The following is a 13,185-nucleotide window of genomic DNA, read 5'->3' as shown; positions in this document are numbered from 1 at the left end:
ATGACATTGCTGTATGATTTTTGCTTTCATAAAATATATAGCGAGAGAAAGTAGCAGAGAGAATGTCATTTATGACACAGTTTACCAACTACAGCCAAGAGCATATTGGTCATGGGTAATAAATTCTTGCAATGTGACATAGGCATCGACCAACTTAGTGTTCGTGTATTTGTGTGTATACGAAGAGAAGTGAGTGATATTTTTTAATAAACTTTTATGAATTGTTTTTTTTTCCTGTTAACGTGTTAGAATGTTGGTTATGTGAAAATTTAACGGTTAATATTTCACACTATGGTCAATGAAAATTTACGATGCAGACACCATGAGAAATTTAAAAACCAGACTATAGGTGAGAGTTTTATTGGTGGCCTCATGTAGTATACGTGTCAGCAAGGACATCGAAATGGAGTGAAATTATTTGTTAAGCTACATCTAGATAAAAAATATTAATAAGGGATTTTCATAATAAGTAAAAATAAGAAGTAAGAAAAACTTGACCTTACTATTGCTAAAGTATGCAATATCAAAAAAAAAAAAAATCAATAAATCCTTGCCTATGTTTGAAGCTTTTTATACCCACACTGATATACTGAAAATATTGTCGTGAGGCCAAAGATTTCATGTCCTTAAATTACGCAGTTTGTTTAGCATAGAAGACGCATTTGATATCAAATTGTTTTCCTTGTCAAAAATTCGATAAGCTTTTCAAATGAAGTTGTTTTGTCTTTATAGTTAGGTGATTCGACTTGAAAATGGGCAATTTTATATGAAAAAAAAAATGGTTTGAGTAAGGTCAACTTCAAATTCTTCAAAATTAATATAATAGTCTTTAAATTTGTTGACCTTTTGCATGTTGACCACAACGCAAAAAGGCGTTCAAAATTAGGACATATATTTTAAAACTTTATTTTAAAGACGTTTTTGCTCGAAACATAGCATAATGTTTACTTGAGTCGAGCCTGAAATTTAAAACTTAAGTTGTCGTTAATACGTTTTAAAGGACTTTGATAGAATGAAGTGAAGAGAAGAGCTAAAAAGATGAATAAATTACAATTTTGTCCTAAAATCAAGTACGCAAAACTCAAATTTAAAACAAATTGTGTCCTAAAAGTATTCTTATTTCAATTCCCCCCTTCCTTGGCTCGGAATCAATACCAAAATCAATATTATTTAAATAGAGAATAGAGAGTGGAAATATTTGTACACTACACAGCCACCGTGGTGCAATGGTTAGAATGCCCGCCTTGCATACACAAGGTCGTGGGTTCGATTCCTGCTTCGACCGAACACCAAAAAGTTTTTCAGCGGCGGATTATCCCACCTCAGTAATGCTGGTGACATTTCTGAGGGTTTCAAAGCTTCTCCAAGTGGTTTCACTGCAATGTGGAACGCCGTTCGGACTCGGCTATAAAAAGGAGGTCCCTTGTCATTGAGCTTAACATGGAATCGGGCAGCACTCAGTGATAAGAGAGAAGTTCACCAATGTGGTATCACAATGGACTGAATAGTCTAAGTGAGCCTGATAGATCGGGCTGCCACCTAACCTACACTACACAGTTTTTGTTACCAACATTACTTTCAAATCTTGTAAATATTATTTTATTTCAAATTTATAGTTTTTTGAATTTTTAGTCAAAATTTGATTTTCAATTTTGACTTTAATAATATCAATTCCTTCAACTAAAATTTGGCCAGCATCTAAAGACTCGATTGGCAAAGAAATCGAAAATTTATTTAGAAGATTAAAGGGTGATACGGTCAAAATTTGGTCAATATAAACTTTGTGTTTTTTTCAATTTTGCATTTAAAAAACCTGAACACCCCTCATTTTGAAGGTGTGTGTGTGTAGAATGTTGCTCCTATTTTGATTTTGGAATTCACTCTTCAGTTATCAAAATGCCGTCGAAGCAAGAAGAGCAGCGTTTCAAAATTTTGCTCGCGCATCGCGAAAATCCGAGCTACTCGCACGCAAAGCTGGCAAAATCGCTAAAAGTTGCCAAATCAACCGTTACAAATGAAATTAAAGTGTTTGGGAACGTTTGTCGGCAGCCGGGAAGTCTGGATCAGGGGGAAATCGAAAACCGGAAGCCGCTGAGACGACAAAAACCTCTCTCCGAGATGCCGCAAATAAGCTGGGTGTATCGTCTACAACCGTGCATCGAGCCAAAAAGCGAGCCGAACTATTGACTTACAAGAAGGTAGTGACTCCAAATCGCGATGATAAACAAAATACGACGGCCAAAGCGCGATCCCGGAGGCTGTACACGACGATGCTGACGAAGTTTGACTGCGTGGTAATGGACGACGAAACCTACGTAAAAGCCGACTACAATCAGCTTCCGGGACAGGAGTTTTATACGGCAAAAGGAAGAGGAAAGGTAGCAGATATTTTCAAGCACATAAAACTGTCAAAGTTCGCAAAGAAATATCTGGTTTGGAAAGCCATCTGTACCTGTGGCTTGAAAAGCAGCATTTTCATAGCTTCCGGGACTGTCAACCAAGAAATTTACATGAAAGAGTGTTTGAATAAACGTCTGCTGCCTTTCCTGAAGAAAAACACGGTTGTTCCGTACTGTTTTGGCCGGACTTGGCATCTTGTCATTACGGTAAAAAGGCCATGGACTGGTACGCCGCCAACAACGTGCAGGTGGTACCCAAGGACAAGAACTCTCCCAACACGCCAGAGCTCCGCCCAATTGAGAAATACTGGGCTATTGTCAAGCGGAACCTAAAGAAGACCAAAAAAACTGCTAAGGACGAGCAGCAGTTCAAGGCAAACTGGCTTTCTGCGGCGAAGAAGGTGGACAAGGTGGCTGCACAAAATCTGATGGTAGGTGTCAAGCGTGAAGCCCGGCAATTCGGATTTGGAAAAGCGAAAGTCTAACTGAATATTTTTCCTGAATTTTATACTAATTGAACTTGAAAAAGAAATTTAATTTGATTTTTTAAATAAACGATTTCACCGATTTACACGCGTTTTCCCTTGACCAAATTTTGACCGTATCACCCTTTACAAAAGTCAATAAAATTTCGCTATTTCGATTAGGGTGCCAAGTAACCGATTATAGCCGAATTTAGATTTTTCTAAATTTCCTTAATTTTTCCACAGTCTCTTTAGGTCTTTTGGGGCGTTTAACCTTTTTGTTTAAATACATTAGAAATCACTTTAAACTATTCATGATAAATTGGTTTTGTAAACCCTTGTTACATTTCTTATCAAACCCAAAATCGTTGTTGCCCTCATTTATTTATGGGTTGTTTTGGCAAATACCTGTTACATATGCCCTAGTACCACTACTTTGGACACTTTGGTTTTATGCTGTCATATTTGGTTTTAAATGCCAAAACGATATGACAGCCTGACAACTCATACGTTTCCAATGTTTTACCTTAACCTGAATTGTAACTTGAGGCAAGGTTACAAAGGTTTTCTCTTTTTTTTTTAATTTTTTTATAAACCCATTTTCTGCGTTACTCTTCAAGCTTTTGCCTGTTTAAATTTCACATATGGCCACAAAATGTCCTTTGCATGTTATCCCCTAATTAGCTTAACGTGTAATCTTTCTGTTCTATAGACCATAAGGATTTTGTGTAAAAAACACACAAATTAAAATTCATTTAAAATGTTTTTAAAATAAATGACTGGGTTGATACACTTGAAATGCTTGTTGGGGGAAACAATATCACATGGCGTACACACTCAACCACACATTCACTCCCACATACACCAACACACAAACTCAATTATGCACTTGAATGAATTTTGGTATTTTTCTTTAGGAAATGGGGAACATGCAACATTATCTGGCAACAAGGAAATTATTGCTTGTCAAGGGAAAACTTATGTGCTCTTCCATTTTGCTATGCACAAACAGATGAATTAGAAATGAAAAAGCAAAATTCGACTACCAGACATCGGAGCATTAATCAATCCTAGAGAAATGTAATCATGTTGTGTAGTCATTTCCTGTGGAATTGTGTGAGTTTTGGTATGGAAACTACAATCAAAAAAATTATTTACTTGGATCCAAAGGCTTTGACCTTCCCTTAACAATTGTGGTATTGATCTCGATCCAAAGATACGGCGTCATTTAAATACACAGAATAAAAATTAAACTGTTTTATAGGAAGAATGAACTACCTCGCTCCAAAACTGAACTATAAAACAAAAATTAGGATACACTCTAAGACAAATTTCGCGAAGGTCGTCCAAAATCAGTTGTTGTTCCAGAAAACAGTGGTGCTGTTGCAAGATCGTCATGTGACATTCAATATTCCACCATACTCCAAAAATACGATCCGTGTGCTTCGAAACACGTCTATGACATCGTGACGGGTGATGAATCGTGGATTTAAAGTAACCAGCAGTCACCTATATATATATGTTTCAAAATCGCTTGTTTTTCGCAAAATTGGACATGTCGCTATCGTACTACTAGAACAACGCCATCGTACTACTAGAAAATAAATAAAATTTTCTATAGAAATAAAATTTTGACAAAATTTTCTATAGAGATACAATTATGACAAAATTTTCAATAGAAATATTTTTACCATAAATTATCTATAGAGATAAAATTTTGACAAAATTTTCTATATACATAAAATTTTGACAAAATTTTCGATATAAATAAAATTTATATAGAAAATTTTATTTTATTTGAGATAAAATTTTGACAAAATTTTCTATAGAAATAAATTTTTCTATAGAGATAAAATTTTCTATAGAAAAAAAATTTGCAAAATTTTCCAAGAGATAAATTTTTGGCAACATTTTCATTGGGATAAATTTTTGACAAAATTTTCTATAGAGATAAAATTTTGACAAAATTTTCTATAGATAGAAAATGATGACAAAATTTTCTGTAGAGATAAAATTTTGACAAAATTTTCTATAGAGATAAAATTTTGACAAAATTTTCTATAGAGATAACATTTTGACAAAATTTTCTATAGAAATAAAATGTTGGCAAAATTTGTGATAGAAATTAAATTTTGACAAAATTTTCTATAGATATAAAATTTAGACAAAATTTTCTGTAGAGATAAAATTTCAATTTTCAATAGAAATACAATTTTAAAAAAATTTTCGATAGAAACAACATCTTGACAAAATTTTTGATAAAGATAAAATGTTGACAAAATTTTCTATAGACATAAAATTTTTGACAAAATTTTCCATAGAGATACATTTTTGACAAAATTTCCTGTAGAAATAAAATTTTTAAAATTTTTTTTTCTATAGAAATTAAATTTTCTTTAGAAATTAATTTTCTATAGAAATTAAATTTTCTAAAGCAATAACAATTTAGGAAATGTTTCTATGGAGACAAAAATTTGACAAAATTTTCTAGAAGATAAAATTTTGACGAAATTTTCTATAGAGATGCCATTTTGACAAAATTTTCTATCGAGATAAAATTTTGACAAAATTTCCTAGGTTAGGTTAGGTTAGGTGGCAGCCCGATGTATCATACTCACTTAGACTATTCAGTCCATTGTGATACCACATTGGTGAACTTCTCTCTTATCACTGAGTGCTGCCCGATTCCATGTTAAGCTCAATGACAAGGGACCTCCTTTTTATAGCCGAGTCCGAACGGCGTTCCACATTGCAGTGAAACCACTTAGAGAAGCTTTAAAACCCTCAGAAATGTCACCAGCATTACTGAGGTGGGAGAATCCACCGCTGAAAAACTTTTTGGTGTTCGGTCGAAGCAGGAATCGAACCCACGACCTTGTGTGTGCAAGCGGGCATGCTAACCATTGCACCACGGTGGCTCCTATAGAAAAAAATGTTCAACAAAATTTCCTATAGAAAAAAAATTTTTGACAATTTCCAATACAAATAAAGTTTTAACAAAAATTTTCTACTGCGATAAAATTTTGACAAAATAAAGATAAAATTTTGACAATAGAAATAAAATTTTGATAAAATTTTCTATCAAAATAAAATCCTGACAAAATTTTCTATATATAAAATTTTGACAAAATCTTCTATATAAATAAAATTTTGTATAGAAATATAATTTTGACAAAAATTTCTATAGACATAAAATTTGGACAAAATTTGCTATTGAAATAAAATCTTGACAACATATTCTATACATCAAATTTTGACAAAATTTTCTATATAAATAAAATTTTCAATAGAAATAAAATTTGACATAATTTTCTAAAGATATAAAATTTTGACAAATTCTTCTATAGAAATAAAATTTGACACAATTTTCTATAGAAATAAAACTTTGACACATTCTTCTATAGAAATAAAACTTTGACAAATTCTTCTATAGAAATAAAATTTTGACAACATTTTCTAAAGAGGTAAAATTTTGACAAAAGTTTCTATAGAAATTAAATTTTGACAAAATGTTCTATAGAGACAAAATGTTGACAACATTTCTATAGAAATTAAATTTTTACAAAATAAATAAAATTTTAAGAAAATTTTCTATAGAGGTAAAATTTGACAAATTCTTCTATTAGAAATAAAATTTGACACAATTTTCTATAGAAATAAAATGTTCGTTTTGTTTTGTTATTGTTGGTTTTTTACTCTTTAATCATTGTTGTTGTTTTGATTTCAGCTTAAACAATGCATTGCCTAAACTACAAGTGTAGCTTAACCAACAGAGGAAAAGAATGTTTGTCAAATTTATTTGGGCAAAGCCCTATAGACTGCAAGATGGTTGGATGGAAGCACGTTTAGAATTACCATATTCCCTCATCAGCATCCTCTACTTGCAGCAAAAACTATCAACCAATTATCAGAATAAATTCAGGGCAGTTCACTAAACCCAAAAGTGAGTCACACTCATATAATAAAAATTTGGACGAATTCTTCTATAGAAATAAAATTTTGACAAAATTTTCTATATAGATAAAATTTAGACAAAATTGTCTATAGAGATAAAATTTAGACAAAATTTTCTATAGAGATAAAATTTAGACAAAATTTTCTATAGAGATAAAATTTTGACAAAATTTTCTGTAGAGATTTTGACAAAATCTCCTATAGAGATAAAATTTTGACAAAATTTTCTATAGAGATAAAATTTTGACAAAATTTTCTATAGAGATAAAATATTGACAAAATTTTCTATAGAGATAAAATTTTGACAAAATTTTCTATAGAGATAAAATGTTGACAAATTTTCTATAGGCAAAACATTTTGACAACATTTTCTATAGAAATAAAATATTGACAAAATTTTTGATAGAAATAAAATGTTGACAAAACTTTTGATAGGAATAAAATTTTGGCAAAATTTTTGATAGAAATACAATAAAAATTTTCTATAGATATCAAATTTTGACAAAATTTTCCATACAGCTACAATTTTGACAAAATTTTCTATACAGCTAACATTTTGACAAAATTTTCTTTAGAGACAAAATTTTGACAAAATTTTCGATAGAGACAAAATTTTCTATAGAAATAAAATTTTAACAAAATTTTCGATAGAAATAAAATTTTAACAAAATTTGTGAAAATCGTACGATCTTTCTCCTTTTTTTACCAAATTTCACCCGGTTCGGATGAAATTTTTATTTTATTTATTCATTCATTGTCTTTGAATTACAAGAATTCCTTACGGACAGAAAACTTAAAAATTATACATATATCAAAATCAAAAATATATGAATTCTAGAATTTCTAAATACTTTGATAAACTTAAACTAAAATCAAGTTCATAACAATTGGAGATATTAATAAACTCATTTATGGCACGAGAAATAGGCTCATTTGCTGAATAATTACTTTTGTGTATACAAGTATAAAATAAAGCTCTACTACGCAAAGATCTTGCGGGTACTTTTAATAGAAGTATTAACTTTCCCTTATTTGTGCAATCTAAAACCATTAAAGCATGTAAAATTCGACACATTTACAATACATTCATTCGAAGAAAAAACATTAGCTGATGGCCTCAGTTGTCAATGCTTTTTATATCTTTATACTAATATTATATTTACTATAAATTTAGTATCAACTATAAATAAAATAAATAAAATAAAAAACATTTGTTTCATAGCAAAAACAAAAAATTGATCAAAAACTTCAAAATTAGATTTTTTTCAATTTGATAGATTTGTGGTAAAATTTTCTTCAAATGTTGGTAGATTTTTGGCACGAGTGGCAAACGTAACTTAAATGACTTCTTTTTATACTCGTATTCAAAAAATAAAATAAAAGGTTAACGTTTTTCGACTACTGAAGGAGTGGTTCATACGTTTAGAATGCATGTTTTTGGCATACCTCAACTAGAGAGAGGAAACGTTTTTCGAAAATTGGTTCAAACGAATGCAAAATTATATAGATCTTAATATGTTAGGGAAGAGTTTGTAAAACAGTAAAGCTATTTTCGATGATAATTTGTTTTTTTTTTTTCACCACCGGAATATAAAATACAACCATCATATTAAAAAAAGATTCAATATTTCACTTATTTTAATGAGTTTTTCTCTAAATCCAAATTTCTTTTCTTGACAGAGGCAAGATAAAAGATAAAAGGTGGTTCGTATTTTTTTGGCTCAATGTGATGTTCTGCCTTTCTTCAGCATATACGTCCTGTCATAGTTTTTACCTAGTCTTAGAGACTAGATACTAACGTCCCATATATTGTACGAAATGCACGAAGAGAAATGCTGAAGATTATTTATAATTTCTTAAGTGCCCTTGGTTAGAAAGCAGTTACCAACAATTTTCCCGGATAACAAGTGTATTAACTTTGAGGCCACACTGAAAAAAATATTAACCTAATATGGAAGATTATACAACTTAAATTTTATGACTCAACATTTACGCAATGCTAAGGACAAAATTCTTTAAAACAATGACATTTTAATTAAAAGAAAGTTTATAATCCTTGCTTCAAAAAATTTTTTTAAAAAATTTAGGACACAAATCTTGAAATTTTGCGTCTCTCTACTGAAGTTTTAGATCTTTGAAGTAAGGCAATTTTTCCTTAAAATAAAAAAACATTTTTAATTTAAAGAAATCGTCTTTAACTCAACTGACATATTGAATTTTTAAATCTAAGATAAAAACGCTTCAAATATATGCTAAGACCTATTTTAAGGATTTGCATCTTTGGTTTAAAGTTTTTTTTTTTAGCATTAAGAAAACAGTTTTTACTTTAAAGTACTTGGCATAATTTGGATTTTGAAACTGGAATTTGTTTGTACATGAATACCTTTATTAATATATCGCAAAAAGAAAATAAAAACTCGATGAATGAGATCTGCGTCCAATTTTAATTTATTTGATCCTAGATTTAAAGCAAGGGAGGTCCGTAAAAAAATGTCTTTATTTTAAAGAAGCCGCATCTTTGGCTCGGAATCAATACCAAATTCCTTAAGGGAAGGTCAAAATCTTTGGATCCAAGTAAACTTTTTTTGAGTGCAGGATCAATGAAAATTACTCTGAGGCCACCACAGGTGGGTACAGCTGCCCTTGGTTTTCGGAGGCCATTGGCGGTAGGTCCAGCCGTTTGGATTCAAATTCTCTTTAACAAAAAATTTACGCAATTGATTTCGAGGGCAGTAACTGCACAACCTTGCAGTTTGGCAACGATACCATTATCATTATAACGAGTTATGGGACGATTTACAACTTGTGTTCCTTTTGATGAGTTTGGGCTCGTGTAACAAGCTGCTTTGGGAAATTTCACATACATCAAAGTACTCGACCACATGTTATACCATTCCTATCTAAATTAAAAAAAAGTACTTGGCTTATGTAGTCATCAGTAATATTAAAACCAACCTGAAACTATAACTAATCCGAAGCAACAAGTTATTGGCATAGCCAGCTTTTACGGATGCAGAAATCAGCCTGTGTTCCACTTCTACTTGAACTTTCTTTGTCAAAACAAGTAAGACTATATTATACCCTGCACCACTTCGTAGATATAAATTTTCGATACCATATCACATCCGTCAAATGTGCAAAAAATTGGCCTCTGTGGTCATATGAGTGTAAATCGGGCGAAAGCTATATATGGGAGCTATATCTAAATCTGAACCGATTTCAATAAAATTTGGCACGCATAGCTAAAATGCTAATTCTACTCCCTGTGCAAAATTTCAACTAAATCGGGCTTAAAATTTGGCTTCTGTGGTCATATGAATATAAATCGAACGAAAGATTTCGAATGTACAGATTTTGAAGAACATCGGAAGAACATATTTTGCAAGTTTTTCGAGACTCATAAAATATTCGGATGTACGGAATTTGAGGAAGATCGGTTGATATACACGCCAATTATGACCAGATCGATGAAAAATATATATGGCAGCTATATCTAAATCTGAACCGGTTTTTTCCAAAATCAATAGGGATCGTCTTTGAGCCGAAACAGGACCCTATACCAAATTTTAGGACAATCGGACTAAAACTGCGAGCTGTACTTTGCACACAAAAATACATCAACAGACAGACAGACGGACATCGCTAAGTCGACTCAGAATTTAATTCTAAGCCGATCCGTATACTAAAAGGTTGGTCTATGATTACTCCTTCTTGGCGTTACATACAAATGCACAAACTTATTATACCCTGTACCACAGTAGTGGTGAAGGGTATAAAAATATCGTAATACCTCCTTTACACTTAACGGTTAGTTAACCATTCACCATTTTCATCCATTGTAACTTTTTCCCCACAGCATGCACTTCATAAAATAGTTTTTGTTCATAGAAGTAAAGGCAACGTTGATAGCATGTCGACAAAATGAATTTTCGATAGAATTCATTAAATTGCATTACAGCAAAATTTTCTAAGAAATACCAAATGCCAGTAGCGCTTTTTAAAAAATTAAACGACAGGAATGCTTGAAGGATACTCAAGATAGATAAGAGAATGTAAAGTGTGTCATTCCGAAAAAGGGGTTGTTAGTCAGCTTCTTTGTTTATGTATAAACTGATGGTACAATTACAAATTTTATGACTTTCATTAATTCTTTAAGACAAGGGCATTTGTTTACATTGTGATATTAGAGTGTGTAGGAAACAAAAGCTGGGTAAATTTTGTGGGGTTTCAATGTGAATTGAGTTTTTATTAAGTTATCTATTGTTATATTATATAAGTAATAGATTTTAAACATTTTAGTTAAATACTATGGTATATTTCCCAAACTCTAGTTTGACACACTACAAAAGGGTTACACTCTAATATCATCCCAAAGTCATCCGCAATGATATAAAGTAAAGAGTTTCTTTACTGCACTACAATTAAAATTTATAATTAATTTGTACCAGAATTAACTAAGATACTGAAACTCATTTAATCTTTTAAACAAAGTGTTTCATATTGACGATTGAGCTAAATTAGCACAGTTTGCATTTAATTGTGTCTCTGGAGATAATATCCATATTTCTTAAAATAATTTCTGGAGGAGCAAGAAAAGCAAATCATCCACAAAATTTTAGTAATAAATCTCATAAAATTAAGTGTGTATTTCTTGAAAAGACAATGTCTCAAAATATATATGTGTGTGTTATTATTTTTGGAAAATTTGGTGGTGCCCACAAAAAAGGTTATTTGATCCAAAGATTTTGACATTCCTATAAGGACATTTTTAAGAAGCTATCCAACTTCGAACCTAAGTTCTATAGGATTTAACTTAGCATACAGATTTCATTTTTAGAATTTGTATTCTCCGTTTGCGGTAAACTAATAACTCACGTTCAAATAAATTCCAGTTTCAAAAATCAATGCTATAACAGATATCTGAAAATTTTTCTTAAATAATAAAAAACTTGTAAACCTAAATACAATTCCTAAAAATGTCTGTTCGCCTATATTTGAGGCTTTTCCATCTTTAATCCAAGAACTCAATAACTCATCTATTTTAAAATTTAAGTCTTTCAGGAAATTTTGTTTTACCTCAAGGACATACGACTTTAACGGAGGAACGCAAGTTTCAAAGATTCGTGTCATAATTGTTACTGAAATCATAGCAACACGAAATTGGTTGCAATACATATCATCCATCCTCTACTGGCTTGTTAGACCTCGCACTAGTTGGTTATCGCAATAATCAACCTTTTTTTATAATATTGAGCCAACTCGAGCCTTTTTCACTTCCAAAAAGAAAATGGTTTTTCCCTCCCATATCCCCAAAAAAGCTCAATGAAAAGGTAAAAATGTAAATATTTGGGAAGTTTAGTGTTTCCCATTGTTACATTCTAATCCGATTTAAAATAAATCCCATAAAAACAATATTAAACTTTTATTACTTTCCATTGTCGCTACATACTTCAAAATGGGATTTAATTCGAACAGATTTGAAAAAAATAGGCAATAAAGGGATTGTAATCGGAATAAAAAAACAACTTTTCGAATTTAACACAATTCCAAAAAAGGGATTTTTCAATATTATGAAATTTTGAAAAAACAACAAACATCTAAAGAGATAAAGTAAAATTTTTGCAAAATTTTCTGTAGAGATAAAATTTTCAAATAAGCTTTAAATAATTTTACAAAATTTTATCTCTATAAAAGGTTTTGTCAAAATTTCATCTCTGTAGATAATTTTGTCAAAATTTCATCTCTATCGAAAATTTAAAATCTATAGAAAATTTTGTCAAACTGTTATCTCTATAGAAAATTTTGTCAAAATGTTATCTCTTTAGAAAATTTTGTCAAAATTTTATCTCCATAGAAAATTTTGTCAAAATTTTATCTTTATAGAAAATTTTGTCAAAATTTTATCTTTATAGAAAATTTTGTCAAAATGTTATCTCTATCGAAAATGTTGTCAAAATTTAATTCCTATAGACATGTTTGCGTGTATTTTATTTCTATTGAAAATTTTGTCAAAATTTTATCTCTATAGAAAATTTTATCAAAATTTTATCTCTATCGAAAATTTTATCAAAATTTTATCTCTATAGAAAATTGTGTCAAAATTTTATCTCTATAGAACATTTTGTCAAAATTTTATTCTTATAGAAATTTTTGTCAAAATTTTATCAAAATTTTATCTCTATAGAAAATTTTGTCAAAATTTTATCTCTATAGAAAATGTTGTCAAAATTTTATCTCTATAGAAAATGTTGTCAAAATTTTATCTCTATAGAAAATTTTGTCAAAATTTTATCTCGATAGAAAATTTTGTCAAAATTTTATCTGTATAGAAAATTTTTTCAAACTGTTATCTATAGAAATTGTTGTCA

This window comes from Haematobia irritans, chromosome 3 (genome assembly GCF_050003625.1).
Source record: "Haematobia irritans isolate KBUSLIRL chromosome 3, ASM5000362v1, whole genome shotgun sequence".
Taxonomy (NCBI): domain Eukaryota; kingdom Metazoa; phylum Arthropoda; class Insecta; order Diptera; family Muscidae; genus Haematobia; species Haematobia irritans.
This window is presented reverse-complemented; position numbering follows the sequence as displayed.